Below are 13,953 nucleotides of genomic sequence, written 5' to 3'. Positions count from 1 at the left end.
TCATGGCTAGCCTGAGTTATGACAGATTTTCTTTGAAGAACAATACAAAACTGCTGATGCAATTAAAATTAAAATATTATTCAGTGGTAAGGCTATAGGAAGAACAAGGATATATAAAAGCAATTTAATTTCATGGGTTTTGGAAGCATTGCCCTTCATCTATTTAAGATCTATTTTTATTAAAATTTTGCAGCCTGGAGGTTAATTCATTTTTTAATGTATGTTTGTCTTTCAGAAGCTTATTGATTTAAGCAGTGGTTTGTATGGCAGTTGTCTAGAAATACTAATCTACATGCACCATATCTGTATTTCCTCTGCAAGCAACACAAACGGCTTTTTATCAAAGCTTCTTTCACTTGGTCGCTTTTTTTGAAAACTATGCTAAATGCAGATGGGTCCACTAATGAGTTATTCCCTGATCCTTAGGATAATGAAGTTTGTCTGTATAGGTCTGTGCCCTGTCTCCTTTACCCTTCCCACCAGGATCTTTCCTGTTGCCTCCCAGGTCATCCCTGAGATTGCTGGCTCCTCCGCTGTGCTCTCACTTCCCTCTCGTCCCCCAAACCCAACAGGTCTCCCTACCGGCCTTACCTTCCTTCTCTGGCTTGCTGGCTGAACCAGAGGCAGAAATACCCACAGGCTGGCCGGCTGGCTAGCACCAGACTGCCTTCCTAGAAACAATAACTTCTGGAGTAAGTAGTGCTCTGTAGTGTTAATTAACAGGGTATTAATGTAATTCATACACAGTGGCGGCTCATACTGCAAGGCAGATCTTTGATTGACAAAATCTTGTGTGCTCTGGCTAAACCAAGCACTTTGCCAATTTAAACCAGAACCTAATCCTGAAAGTGGAAGTGGTAGTCATGTAAGAAACTGGGTGATCTCATAAACTGAATTTATCCCCTGTTTGATCCTGCAGTTTTCTACAGGTTATGATACTAATTCATTCTTACTTCAAGCCCGCTCTGCATTTCCATGCAGCTGTTGCAAAATGCCTCTTTCAGAGGTTCAGTGTGTTCCAGAACTTCTTGGAGAAATCCATTGATGAGTTTAGTTCTGTTTTTGAAGCCAGGTGGCATTCAGATCAAGAAGAAGCTAGGTTTATTTTGCAGGGTATTCAAAATGGGCTTTTATAACTCAAGTCTCAGTTTAAAAACATGTATGGTGTCAAGCAAAGCCATGTGTTTACATGTGTTTACCAAAATGCCTGAATGTATAATGCAAAATATGAGCCTAAAACAGTAAGAAAGGAAATTTGTTTCTGTTTTGCCAAAACTTGTTATTCCTGTCGCAAACTACACAATAGTTGCTGGGTTTGCGTATCTATTCTTTGAGTCACGTGATTACTGTTTTTTACATTCCTTACCTTTCATTTAAAATGCAAACCAAATTTTGTTCTTAGAATTGCTGAGAAAACACAAGAGTGTTTTCCAAACAATCCAAACCAACTAAAACCCAAGGCATGGTAAAACCAGAACAAACCCAAAAGCTCACAAGCTCAAAGTCTTAACAAGAAATCCAGATGGGCTCATTCTTACAGTAATTTCTTTTTTGTTTTGATTGTAAGTTATGACTTTAGGGGTACACTGATTGGTGAGTTTTGATTGCAATAGTCCAAAAATAGCACCTTATTGTAATTGGGCTATTAAAACAGGGAAAAAAATCAACAGTTTTTACCTCTGACCTTCCGGAAACAGTCACAGTCGCTACTTGTGTTTGCTAAGACAACGGCAGTGTGGGCATGGACGTATGAGATCATCAGTGGAGATGATTCTATTCAGCTATCGCTACTCAAGTCCCTGTTAAGTGTTAACCAGAAAAGAGAGCGCATAATAAAAAATAGCGGCTGGGGCTATGAGAGTGAGCCCCGGAGCCCGGAGCAGACCCAAACCTTTCAACTTCTGGAAAATGACATCCATCTAGTGGGCACAGGGCGATATTGCAGCAGCAAACCCCAACGCCTTCATAAAAGGGATGTTAGCATTGTCCACATGTGTAAAAGCGGTTTATTTTATTATTTTTTTTTTTAAGGAAATAGGTTTATTTGCAAATTCTTGGAGCCTGCGAGAGAGTTTCTCTGATGGGCTGCTTTCCTCAATAAGCCTATCGTTCTTGACAGAGATATAGGCTCCCATTTTTTTTTTTTCAGATTCTTGCCTACATCCTGATTAAGTTGCTGGTGTTTTCTTCAAGTTCAAAATCTGGACTTTGTCTCGTTCCCTGCTGATCAATTTATCACCAGAGAGCAAGTGGAAATTTTGGAGAAGAATGATGGATCACTGTCTGAGAGATCTAAACGGCATGAATGAATTAAAGGTGCTGTTCTGCAATCCCTCTCCATTTGCTTCAGCAGACATGATGCCAGGAAGACTCCTGAAAGACTTAAATGAATCCTCCTACTGGTGTGCACTAGATCTTGCTGCCTAGGAGATGTACAGCTGGCATATGTAACAGCACAGTGTACCCGAACTGTGTTCAAAACCAGGAACCCTGTGAAACGGAAAGGTAAAATCTTGAATTAGCATGATTAACAAACAGGTTTTCCTATCAATTACATTTATATGAATATTTGGGAGTATCCCAAGTCCCTCATCATTTTGACTGCCATAATCCATGAAAATAATCAAGGAAGAAATCACAGAACCCTTTTAAAAATGTCATGTGATTTTGAGACCATCTAATCAAAATTATCCAAAAGTAAAGTGTTTTGCAGCGCTAGACCAAAGTGCTGGCCTGCCAGAAATGGGAATCCTGCTGCTCTCCACACCTTCCCCTCATGTCAACATGGAAGGGTAGCACTCTTGCTGCCTATATGCTGCAGTCACCTACTCCCCCGGAGCCTCTTTTTACCCGTGCTGCCTGAGTGAAGTGAGCAACTGAGAGATGCGTGGTGGCTCTGAATCCCAGCCAACACAGTGATCATTTACTTCAGTTGTTTAACAGAAGGGCCGTAACCGCAGTGTAACTGGAAAGTGGTTGCAAGTCTTGCTTTGATGGGCTCTGAGCTCCCGGTGTCCTGCTGTGTGCTTTTTTTCCCCCCTTCAAATATCCCTATCAGGCTAATTAATTACCCAGTGAGCTGTGCTGTCCCTAATGCTTTGCAGAATGAGTAGGGCAGCATTCCTGACCATTAACTTCTCTTAAAAATTGATGTTTGCAATTTGACAAGACATTTGCTTCTTGTGATGTGTTTTGCACGCTTGTTACAGCAAAGAAGCTCGGCTGAAATGGAATACCTCTGGTGGGAAGCTCCAGGGTTACAACTCAGCAATTCTGTATGAAACACACTTAAGAATTCTCAACAAATTTTAATTCTAACAGCCTTTTAAGACTGCTCTAAACAGAGAAGGTCAATAAAACCCTACTCAAGTTGTCATTTGGGCAATTCAAAACCATAATAAATGGTTTGACAATTGGGAAGTGATGGTTTGATGTGTGTTGGTACTTAACTATGGCTAACAATGGTTCACTTTCTGATTTAACTCACTTAAAATTCGCTGTATGCACTCACCTTTCTTTTTGAGAGGGAAAATCGTGAATGAATATAACAATTTCATTCCCTTGCACATCAAAAATGTTAGTTATGCTGTCAATACTAGTATTTGTAGCACCCAATTCTATTCCTTGCATATAGCAATACAAAACACTATTATACTATCTAAGGACCTTCCAGCTGTGCACGGTAATGTTTACATCCTCTTCAGAGAGGTACTGGTGTGAAGGGAAAGAGTCAGTTCCGTTACTAAAATGGCTATAGTTGCTGCTGTGTATGTTTTGCAGAAAGCAATCCCTTATATCTGATGGAAACAGTGCTGAGGTTTGCAAGGACTCTGGGGGAGGCTGTCCCCTTTTTGTCTGCAGAAAGGTCTGTCATCTGTAGACATTTTTGTCGCCTTCACTCTAGAAGCTCTGCCCTCACCCTGGAGAGGCAGAAACCTCATGCCAAACAGGCTTTGTTTCCAACTAGTTCCCAGTATGGAGCATCAGGCAGCCTTTCAGTATGGAGCCATCTCCAGGCACTGACCATGACAACAAGTGGGACATAGATCAAAACTACTCCCGCACCTTAAGACCTATTTTGATACTGGTTTGCTACATAGATGCTATTCAGAATAAGGTGAATATTTCTGCCAAGGTTAAATATTCTGAGAAAAGAGCAATTACCTTTATAAATATTGCAATATGCCTAAGGGACATTTTTTTCTTACACAGCATTAATTTTAAAAGTAATCAAATCTCCTAGGAGTCCCATGTCACATGAAGTCATTTAAAGTGTCAGAAGGTGAACAGAAAAGTTAACACTACCTTTTCATCTTTGCCATTTTCTCCATTATGCCCAAACTTCAGAAAACACAATAATGCAGGTAAGAGATCTGGCAGTCTGATGTCTGTCCATCCTGAGGCACAATGGAGGGAATTAAGAATAGAGCAGCTGTCTGATTTCTGAACCATCTTGTTTTTATAGGCTCTTACATAAGCCTTTTTTCTTCTGACTTTCTGTTTACCAAGTCAAGGGTCTATCTCATTGTTCCATTAGTGGAACTTGAATTCACAGCAAACTAATGAAATATGGCAATAAGTCTTATTAGATGTTGTATGTGGAACATAGCTCAGTCCCAAATGCTCTCCTGAGAGTGCCCCATCCCTCTCAAGCAGATATCAATGAGAGCAAGACTATATGCGGAAAAAGAGAACAAACAAACTTTCTCAAAATGGTGATATCTAAATTGCATGGCACAAATGCCATTCTTTGGGAAAGCGAGGTTTTTCAAATGGTCTATATATAAAACCACTGATGGGATGTGTGAGTAGAGGGGACAAAGTGCTCCCACTCTCATTCCTGTCTCCCCCTCCATGTTCCTGACAGGACTCTAAGTGGGGAAAGGCTACAGAGGCTTTCAGATGCTACAGCAGATGAGCTTCAAATGTTAGTCTGACCTGGGTCCCACAGAACTTAAAGGACCAATCTTCACACTTTGGCCTGAAGGGAGACAGTGCAGGGCTCTAAAAAGCATGTTTCTTGCCTTGCTATGGGCGAGGTACCCAGCTCATTCATCCTTCATAATTTGCAGATCTGAATGTTTTGGAGAGCATTGGGACTGACTCTCTGCTGTATTGCTTCCTGTCATGTAACTGCTGGATGCCTAACATGCCCTTAAGCAGTCCTTAAGTTTGCTCACCAGATTATCATTTATAATTAGGATGACCTTATTTAGAACCCCGTTCAAGAGATATAGGCAGGCTTTCAGATGCTTCTGTCCACCAGACATTTATCGTTCATCGTGGCTGAAACCTCTCAGGTTTCCCCCAGCTCTCGAGAGGCTCAGCACTGGGCCGGCACGAGCTTCCTCGGCACTGTCAGGAATGAAGTGTTTCTTGGCACGTGCAGAAGCTGAATGCTAGGCACCTGGAGAACTTTAAAACTGAAATAGGTACCTACTTAGGTTTAAGAGCCTTCAGAGCTGGGCAACAGCTGAGCAGAGGTTTTTAGTGTCACTGTTTGTAATTGCAGCTAAATTCTGCCTAGCTGCCTGCTTAGATACCTAAATACCTTTTTGGGATCTGGCCCTAAGGATATTTTTTTTTTTAGCCTTCTTATACATTAAATAATAAAGAGCAGGCAATTAAGAAGCCTTGCTTAACTGGGTTAGCCTATTGAAGGGAGCTACAAATCAGCCTCATTTCCTCCTCCTGAGAATCGTTAGATCATTTGTTACAAGGGCGAAGGGAGCCTCTGCAGCATTTTGTGGTAGGAGTGTGTAGGGCTGCTCTATGGAGTGCTCTGTTCGGTTGTTTACAAACCATGTGTGCTAGATTGAGCATCCCAGTTGGATGTTTAGTTTGAAAAGCGATATGTCAGTTGCTGTTTAATTAGGACTCTACAGCCCACCTTTCTCAGATGCTGCTGCTTATTACAAGTGTTCCCTGATTGGGAATATGCAGATGCTGTTAGTGGAAGAAATAGTCGCCTTTAGACGAAGTGAAAGGGCTTTGCCACCTCTGACTTGGAGTTATGGCAGCAGACCTGGACCCCAGGGCTTAGGTGTGGAAGGACAGAGGAGACAAACGTGCTTCTATTCTCCTTTCAAGGAAAACGCTGTCAGCGAGGGGTGTTGCTGTGCTCTCTGGCCCCAGAGAGGAAATGTTTCTCCATCGCTGCCTGTGTATCCTGCTCATGTTGTTTCTTGGGGTTTCTCTGCAAGAGTTTCAAGAACAGGTGAGCAACTTCTCTTTGCTGCTCGCTTGCTTGTTGGGATTGGGATGCGAGTGCAATAGCAATCAAAAATGTAGCTGTTTAATACTTCAGAGAGAGGCCTGCAAAGAAGAAGCTGCTTGCAGTGAAAGGGCATGGCTTCTTCTCCAGTGGTGCAGCCTTCTCTTATTTGGAAGGCAATTAGTACTTCACAAAATTAAAGGCTTTGAGACTACGTTTCTGCAAAGAGACCCCCCAGTATGCTTTACTGAAATTATAGATGCCTCTGAAATAAACTCTAGTGTACCATTCAAACGCTCTGGTTTAGTCTTAATGTTGTTAACTCCTTTCTATCTTTCTAATTTATTGCTGCAAGCTTAAAAAAAAAACCCAAACAAACAAGAAAATCTCAACCCCTCATCAAAACTAATGGTTTTCATGGGAACTATGGTGCTGATACACTTCGAAAAGTAATTTTTTTTTTTATTCATAGCAAGCTATAGTAGCTATGCTGCTGTTGTTAGCCTGTGGGGCTTGTTTGACAGAAATGTACCTAGCCAGAGGTGACAATTTTCTGTCTCACTTTGAAATATGAAAGATGAGTTTAGAAGAAAGCATTTTTTTTTTTTTTTTCAGAAAAGCTAACATGAATGAAATACAACACTGAGCACTGTTGTGTTGGACCCACCTCCTCCAAAAAACTGAAATGCATTATACATTGTATGTACTTTTAAAGCAGAAGCACAGTATTTCTTTTAGATACTAAGGATAATGCACGGGTGTGTATATGGGTAACAACTGTTTACTGGGTGAGAAAATTCTGTTATGGGAGAAAAAGATGGAGCTTAATCTTCAGCTCTCTTATCCCTGACTTTGGGAATATTACCTCTGTTCAGTAGTTTGCTTTAGTTGTGGTGCAAGCAAAAGCTATTCTACTGAATTTCTGCCATCCTCTGGCTTTCTGGGAAGTGAAGAATCATCACTGTGAGCAGTATACTTTAAGTTGCTTTTTCCAGACTTTCCAGGATGCTTGTTCTGCTCATTTAAAGACCTCCTTTTTCATTAAGGCAATCGCATCCAATAGCACAGAGATGCCCATGAAGAGCGGAATAACCATGTCAATGAATTTTGCTCCCTGGAGAAGACTAAACAAGCTGCATGACTTAAGTCCATGTCTGAATGGCAAAATTTCTGGCCATCATCTTGAGCTGATTAAGCCCACAGCCTCTGTATCTCCAGCTCTAAAAGAAATAGCAGTGATTGCTCACACTGTCATTGTGGAAATTAGTACATGTATATATAAATATTTTATGCATTTTACTATACAAATATTAATCCACTAAGAACTAACGACTTGCTTTCCCACTCATACAGAGTATTCTGCTTTTGTGTTGGGGAAGGAATGATGCCATAGACAACTGGGAAGAGCTGGCTAAGTGTTATTGATAGCTGCATTTTTATTTTATTTTATTTTTTTTACCAAGAGACTGATGATAATCTGGAAATTTTTTTTCTAGCCATTTCCTTTACCACAGGTTCTTTTGATAAGCGAATAACAGCTAATGAAAAGCCTATGATAATGATATCACAAGAGCAATAGGAAAAGAAACTTGGAAATGCTGACAGACTTTACTGTTGTGATAATCTAGTATAGGAGAAAGTTACATTGTTACTCTAATATACATTCTTGGCAAAAGGAGTAAAAAAAACCCCAAGCAATTGTTAGATTAATAACTTTTCACTGCCATTTAACATATATATTTAGAGTTGGGAAATGGTGTATAGTGTTAAAAATATGGCAGTTTTTCTCGTAGTTAATGCTTTCTGTCATTTAAGTCAAAGAAAGGACTTGCATTGCCCCGTTTCTGCAAGCAAGAGTCTTCATCAAACGCTCCTATAGTCACTAATCACACCTAATAAAACATAAGGAGTGTTAATTAGCTAAATTAATAGAGAAATCACTTCTGACAAGCAGAGTGAAAGGAGGAATTAAAGTGAGTGCAGTTCAACTGCATGCAGTACTGCAATTCCTTTGTTTCACAAGAAGATAGCTGACATTCCCTTCCTGGGAAACATGGATTTGCCATGTTTGGTGACAAAACTGTATGACTGTGATAGAAGTCTGAGGGTGAAGCAGGAGAGTAAAATTATTCCTGTTTTTCTGCAGATTGCAACATCTAAATTGCAAGACTCGGGGCAGGGGGAGGCAAACATTAGCTATGCCGGCAGGGATGGCTGTAGAAAATCTAGACATCGTTTGGCTGTGGAGAAGTCAGATTGCAAGATTGCGGTGGTGTTTTTTTTTTTAAACTAAGAATTAATCCAAGATAAAACTGATCATTATTTTACTGAGTTAGACCTAGCTCACACTGGTGCCTCTGTCCTATTAACCTTACAGATGTACATGTCTGCACTGACACAAGGGAAAGCGAAGGTAAGCAAAGAGATTATTTTGTCTTTAATAGCAGTTATGGCTTAAGTGTCATCAGAAGTCTGAGCCCTACCTTAGGATTTGTTACACTGGATCAAACCCTTGGCAGTTAGCTGATGCAAACATAGTCTGCTACAAACTCACTTTGCTGGTTCAGATTTGATCTAAATGAACTGCTGGGGTAATGTTTTGCTACGGGCTTCATGCCAGACCAGGCATTGTCAGCTTTGCCCCCAGCTGCATAAAACTGGCAGATGCTGTATATCATGTTCTGGCTAATTCATCAAAAAAGGTGTTCGTATGCGTGCCGTCCAGCAGTTACAGGTGGCATATCAGACTGGAAGACCACTGTCATGTTCTGTGAGCAGCTATGCTGATGACAACAAGACTGATTTCAGAGCGAAGTGTCAGTCAGTGCTCACGAACCAGTCACTGGTCCCCAGTCTGCAGAACAACAATTCCATATTGTCCCAGGTTTTCCAGTTGCCAGGAGCTGCTGGGCTTCATCCTGAATCGCTCCATGCTCACTGCTTTGGCTGCAGCCCCAGTGATTCACAGGGGGACCAGGGAGTGAGTCTGTGCTCAAACTGTGGCCAGTTAGGGACCAAGGAAACCTTTGGGGTAACTGGGAACAGCATTGAAGATACCCTGTGTTGGGCCAGCTGCTGCTTCTCTACCAACTAGAAGTTTGAAAGAGCACCCCAATGCACTTTTTTTTTCCATGAGGGGGATGATGGAGAAGAAAGGCATCCTCCAACATCTGAATGTTTCAATTGGTTTTCTGCTGCTTCTTTACAGTTACTCCCCAGCTGCTTTGCACTTCCCTCTCAGATGCAACAGGGCCCCAAAATTCAACTGCTGAGATGGAAACATGTTTAATAATATGTTATGAAAAAGACATGGTGAAAAATTCCAATATAGATGGAGGATTTTAGTGCCAGACTGTGCCCTTGGATTCCAACGCATATCTTCCATTAAAGCTATTAAAAATGTTTGCGTTTCAAGGAAGAATTTAGATTTTTGACAACATTCCCTCTTTTTCTCTGGGAGCCAAACATTTTCTGTGGTAACAGAAAACATTATAACAAGAATAAATATAATGCATTTAGGCATTAAAATGAATAACAGTCCTTGATCTATTTGCTGAAGATTATAGGCATGAGATGTGAAAGCTGTTAGTGGCTTGAAGAAAGGTCCTTGCTGCAATCGGCACTACGGCTTTGCTTGTATTACAAAATATGAAGGAGATGACTAGAGAGGAATCCAGATCCTTGCATCATATGGAGAAGTTGCTGAGCATCTCGTGATCTTAACTTTGGCCACTGTTTTGCTGTATTTCATCGCATTTTCATCGAGATCCTAAAATCTAAGGGTAACATACTTGCCACAGGTGAGCTGCTGCCTCCTCTTTCAGAGGGGTCAAAACCTCCGTGGCGAGTGTGTAATTGCTGTGTGTATAAGGGAAACGTTGAGCCTGTTTCCTTTACCCCCAAGGTGCTGTATGAATGAAAACGGCATTGTAAAAGGGAATGCTGCTTTCCTTCCCAAACACCCAACCCTTCAATTTCTGTATTGTTTCAAATTAGAGCAATTTAAGTCTGTATAGAGAGAAACTCTTATCTTGTCCTCAGGAAAGGAAATAGCTCTCATCTTTTTCCCCCTCCTCAGATGTTTGGGGTGGTCTGTGAATGTTTCCGTTCCTTTTCTTCAGGAATGAAGGAAGGCTGCCTGTCTCTGTCTTGTGCATCTTCCCTGAGGAGTGGGGAGAGCCTGAGCTCAATGCAGGAGTTGGAGCTCTCTGTTGCCTGCTGCGTTTCTGGAACTTGCACTGTACCAGCTGGAAGCGTAGATCATGGTGGTGATGGCACTGCAGCTTTACAAGAACGCGCTTAGCAGCCCTTCGGTCCCCAGGTCAAGCTGAACTCCCTAGTGAGGCTACCCAGCATCATGTAAGTTAGCGAGAAATCTTTAGACATTTGTGTGGCAAATTCCACCAGAAACCTAATTTGCTTTAAAGGGTGTTCGTCATCTCCACAAAAATGCTGTTTCATTAAAACTGACTACTTAAAAATTTATTTTTTTTGTCCATCTCATCAGAGAATTCCCAAGGCAGTTGTGAGCAAACGTTATTTTTACCCTTCCTATTCCTTTATATATAAGGCATAGATAACGCCTGGTGTTTATTTCCTTGGGATGCCGTGCATATCTTCAGATTTGGTCTCCTTGTTTAGGAAAAACTAATGTGTTGCATTTTTGGCTGTTGAGCAGACCGTAACAGCAAAGCCAAGGGGCTTTGCCTGTAAATATTAGCCACAGCTAGCTAGGGTGTGGTTTCCAATGATTTAAATACTTATAGAATGCCATCAGAGAGTGAAACAAGGAGGCAGGGGGAGGGAGGGGATGGGTAAAGGAGAGGACTTGTTTGTTTTAATCTCTGTGGAACTGTTAACTGTACAGAGTTGTCTCCCCAAAGAAATATTTGGAAGCAGTTGCATAGTGGTGAGAAGGGAGGGGGAGGACCCTGACTTCTTGTTGTTATTGTTCAAAAGGTTTGGAAGGCTTGCAACTGTTTTCCAGCATTTATTCAGACCTCTACGTAAATTTTCTGATCTGTGGAAGTGGCAAGCACCCCAAACTCCATCAGGAAAAGTTCATCTCAAAACAAACAAATGAATTCTTGAAGAGCCTGTGCAGGCAGTTTCCACCCCGTTGTTACCTCTCTCCTCCAGAACACACAAGTCGCGTTCCCTTGATGTTATAACCCACAAAACTGCTGTACCAAGTCACGTTTGGCTGTGGTGCTCACCTAGTGCTCTCTCAGGGTTTTCTGGTCTTATTTCCTACGGTTGCCCTTAGCATCGCTGAAGCTAAGCTCGTCTAAGAATCAGTGTAGCCTGATGGATTTAAGAAGCTAGAATACACAGCAAAGATGAATGAACTTTAATTAAAATGCAGCCCGTTGGTTCTTTTCCTCATTAAAGAAACAGACTGTCACAGAAAGCTGGGGTGTTTCTCTTCTGTAAAGACCTCGTACCAGTCATACCTTAGCCTGTTCCCCTCCTTTCCTTTTGTCAGTGTGAGGCATCTGCCTTAGCAAGCTGTGCTCTTCATTCCGGAGTGATGAAAGAGGACAACAATAAATTACAGTGCCTTTTAAGAAATCTCCAAATCTTATCAGATCTCATATTTCATCCTGGCTGTTTTCTATGCCATTCTTTTACTCTAATTGCCACTGAAAATTTACAGTTTGCTGCTGTCCTTGTGCACCTAGTACTTGAAGCTACTGCTGTGAAATGGTATGGAGGCAGAAAGCAGAGATTCTCTCTCCTCCTTTTCTTTTTCTTTTTTTTTTTTTTTTTAATTCCTGTTCCTTGTGAAATCCCCAAATTCACATTTTCCCATGCTTCTGGGAAGAGTGACACTTTATGTACTCTGAGGTATCGTTACGCTGCTAAAAATGGAAACTTGATGCTGCTTCTTGTGGGGTGGAGGGGAAAGAATTGAGAAAGGTGGCAGTTTTACCCCAACTGTCTTATGATGCTTGAATGCTGGGAATAGAAAGCAATATAACAAATGTCTGAAAACCCAGCCACTTACCACTTTTTTATATAAATTCCAGATTACGGGCCAAACTCACTGTTGACATAAGCAGATGCAAATCTAGTGAAGTCACTGCAGTTACTTCTGCTTATGCCAGAGGTGAATTTGTCCTTATTTTTGGAACGTGCTGGGTTTGTGCTACAACATTGGCACACTGTATCGCGTCAGAATGCTTCTGAGCGATGGCTGCCTGCCGCTGGCAGCCTGACATGATGCATCACGTCAAACATCTGCCTGATAATGATCCTGTTCTGCTTTTTGACATGAGGTATCATGCCACTGTATCATGCCCAAAGGCACCTCTTGGGAATCGTGGCAGGACGTGTTAATAAGGAATGTGTGCTAAATGAGTACCGGCGCGTTTTGGCACCCTGTGGAAAACAGTGGTATCTATGTTAGCGCATCTATGCATCTCCTGCAAGTGCCTCACGTACTTGAGTGTAAAATGATTGCTAATGTACTCCCACCTCAGTGTATTGTATTAGCGTAGTAGATGATAAATCATTTTCTACTTTGATCTGGTTCTGCTTTAAGGCCCGATAGTGGATTTTCTCCTAAAATCCATCAATATTGAAAGAACTTGTTCCTATTTGTGATTTTACAGACTTGTTTTGTTACTGTTATTAAGTATAGGAGGGTGTTGTGTTGCCCTTGTGTTTTATTCCTTTTTAATAAACTACCATCAGGCTGCATCGCCGTTGCATCTGAAAGCATTTTACCTCTGACAGAACGGTGCTAAACAACATCTCCCCTGAAACAGGAAACATGTTTCACAATCCTCTGCAGCGAGCAGCACTGCTTCCCTGAGAGGATCTGCGCGGGTGGATAGCAGCCAGTTGTCCAAATGTGAGGAGGCCGGGTGCCAGCAGACGGGGCGGCCAGAGGAATGCCTGAAGGCAGCCCAGCCGTACGCTAGCGGTAAAAACCTCCAGGTCAGGATCAGGCGCGTGTCCAGGAACAGCGAACTTCAGAAGGTGGTGCTTGTTATTGCCGACCGACGGCCTCTGGCTCCCGCGGACGTCGCTGTCGGGATAACGTTCCTGCCTTAGGCTTCTTGTTGCAGTAGGAAATGAGGGGAAAGAGATTTCTGAAATTAATAGGGCCCAGATCGAGCAGAGATTTGTAGATAGCAATCAGCACTCGGATTTTCTGTTTCCCTGAAGAAACTGTTCAGAAGCCCATACGTTTGGTTTAGCAAAGTGTGTGCTGTATGTGTGCAGTGCCCCCGTGGAAACTTCTGAGTGGCTGCGGAGGTTAACACTTCAGGCTGAATGCATTTAGGTAGATACATAAAATGCAACAGGAACAAATTACCAGAGTGCTATTAAAAAAGTATATAGCTGCCTTAAAATCTGTATACCCAAAACTTTTTTTTTTTAAAAAATCAAAACCAAAAACCCTAACCAAAACAAACAACAACAAAAAAACCAACCAAAAAACGTGCCTGCAGGAAATTGGATCTTTTTTCAAAGTATTGGCAGTTGGAATGTTTTGGAGAAATGCTTTCTATAAAACAGGAATCCTACTGGGGTCAGACAGAGCTATTTTAACCCTTATGTATCATCTAACTGTTCTGGCCAAGGAGATGCCTGTGTGTGTATATATACAGAGAAAGAGAGAGGATAAATTTAGAGTTTTTGGATTGAAGGCTTCAATTTTTGGCCACTATTAATGTCGATAAACCTTCAAATTTTGTGAAAAAGAGAAGTTGAAAAAATTCATTTTAGGC

General features: G+C 41.6%; 1 long non-coding RNA gene across 1 annotated transcript; it reads right to left on the bottom strand.

Moving 5' to 3' along the window:
• Nucleotides 1-2,126: 2,126 nt before the first annotated feature.
• On the bottom strand, nucleotides 2,127-5,129 carry LOC119142647. Its single transcript, XR_005102372.1, has 2 exons — nucleotides 4,939-5,129; nucleotides 2,127-2,490 (listed from the first exon to the last, which is right to left on the bottom strand). It is a non-coding gene; the product is annotated as an uncharacterized LOC119142647 (long non-coding RNA).
• Nucleotides 5,130-13,953: the final 8,824 nt, after the last annotated feature.

The sequence above is a fragment of the Falco rusticolus genome, chromosome 2 (assembly GCF_015220075.1).
Source record: "Falco rusticolus isolate bFalRus1 chromosome 2, bFalRus1.pri, whole genome shotgun sequence".
NCBI lineage: Eukaryota > Metazoa > Chordata > Aves > Falconiformes > Falconidae > Falco > Falco rusticolus.
This window is presented reverse-complemented; position numbering and strand designations above follow the sequence as displayed.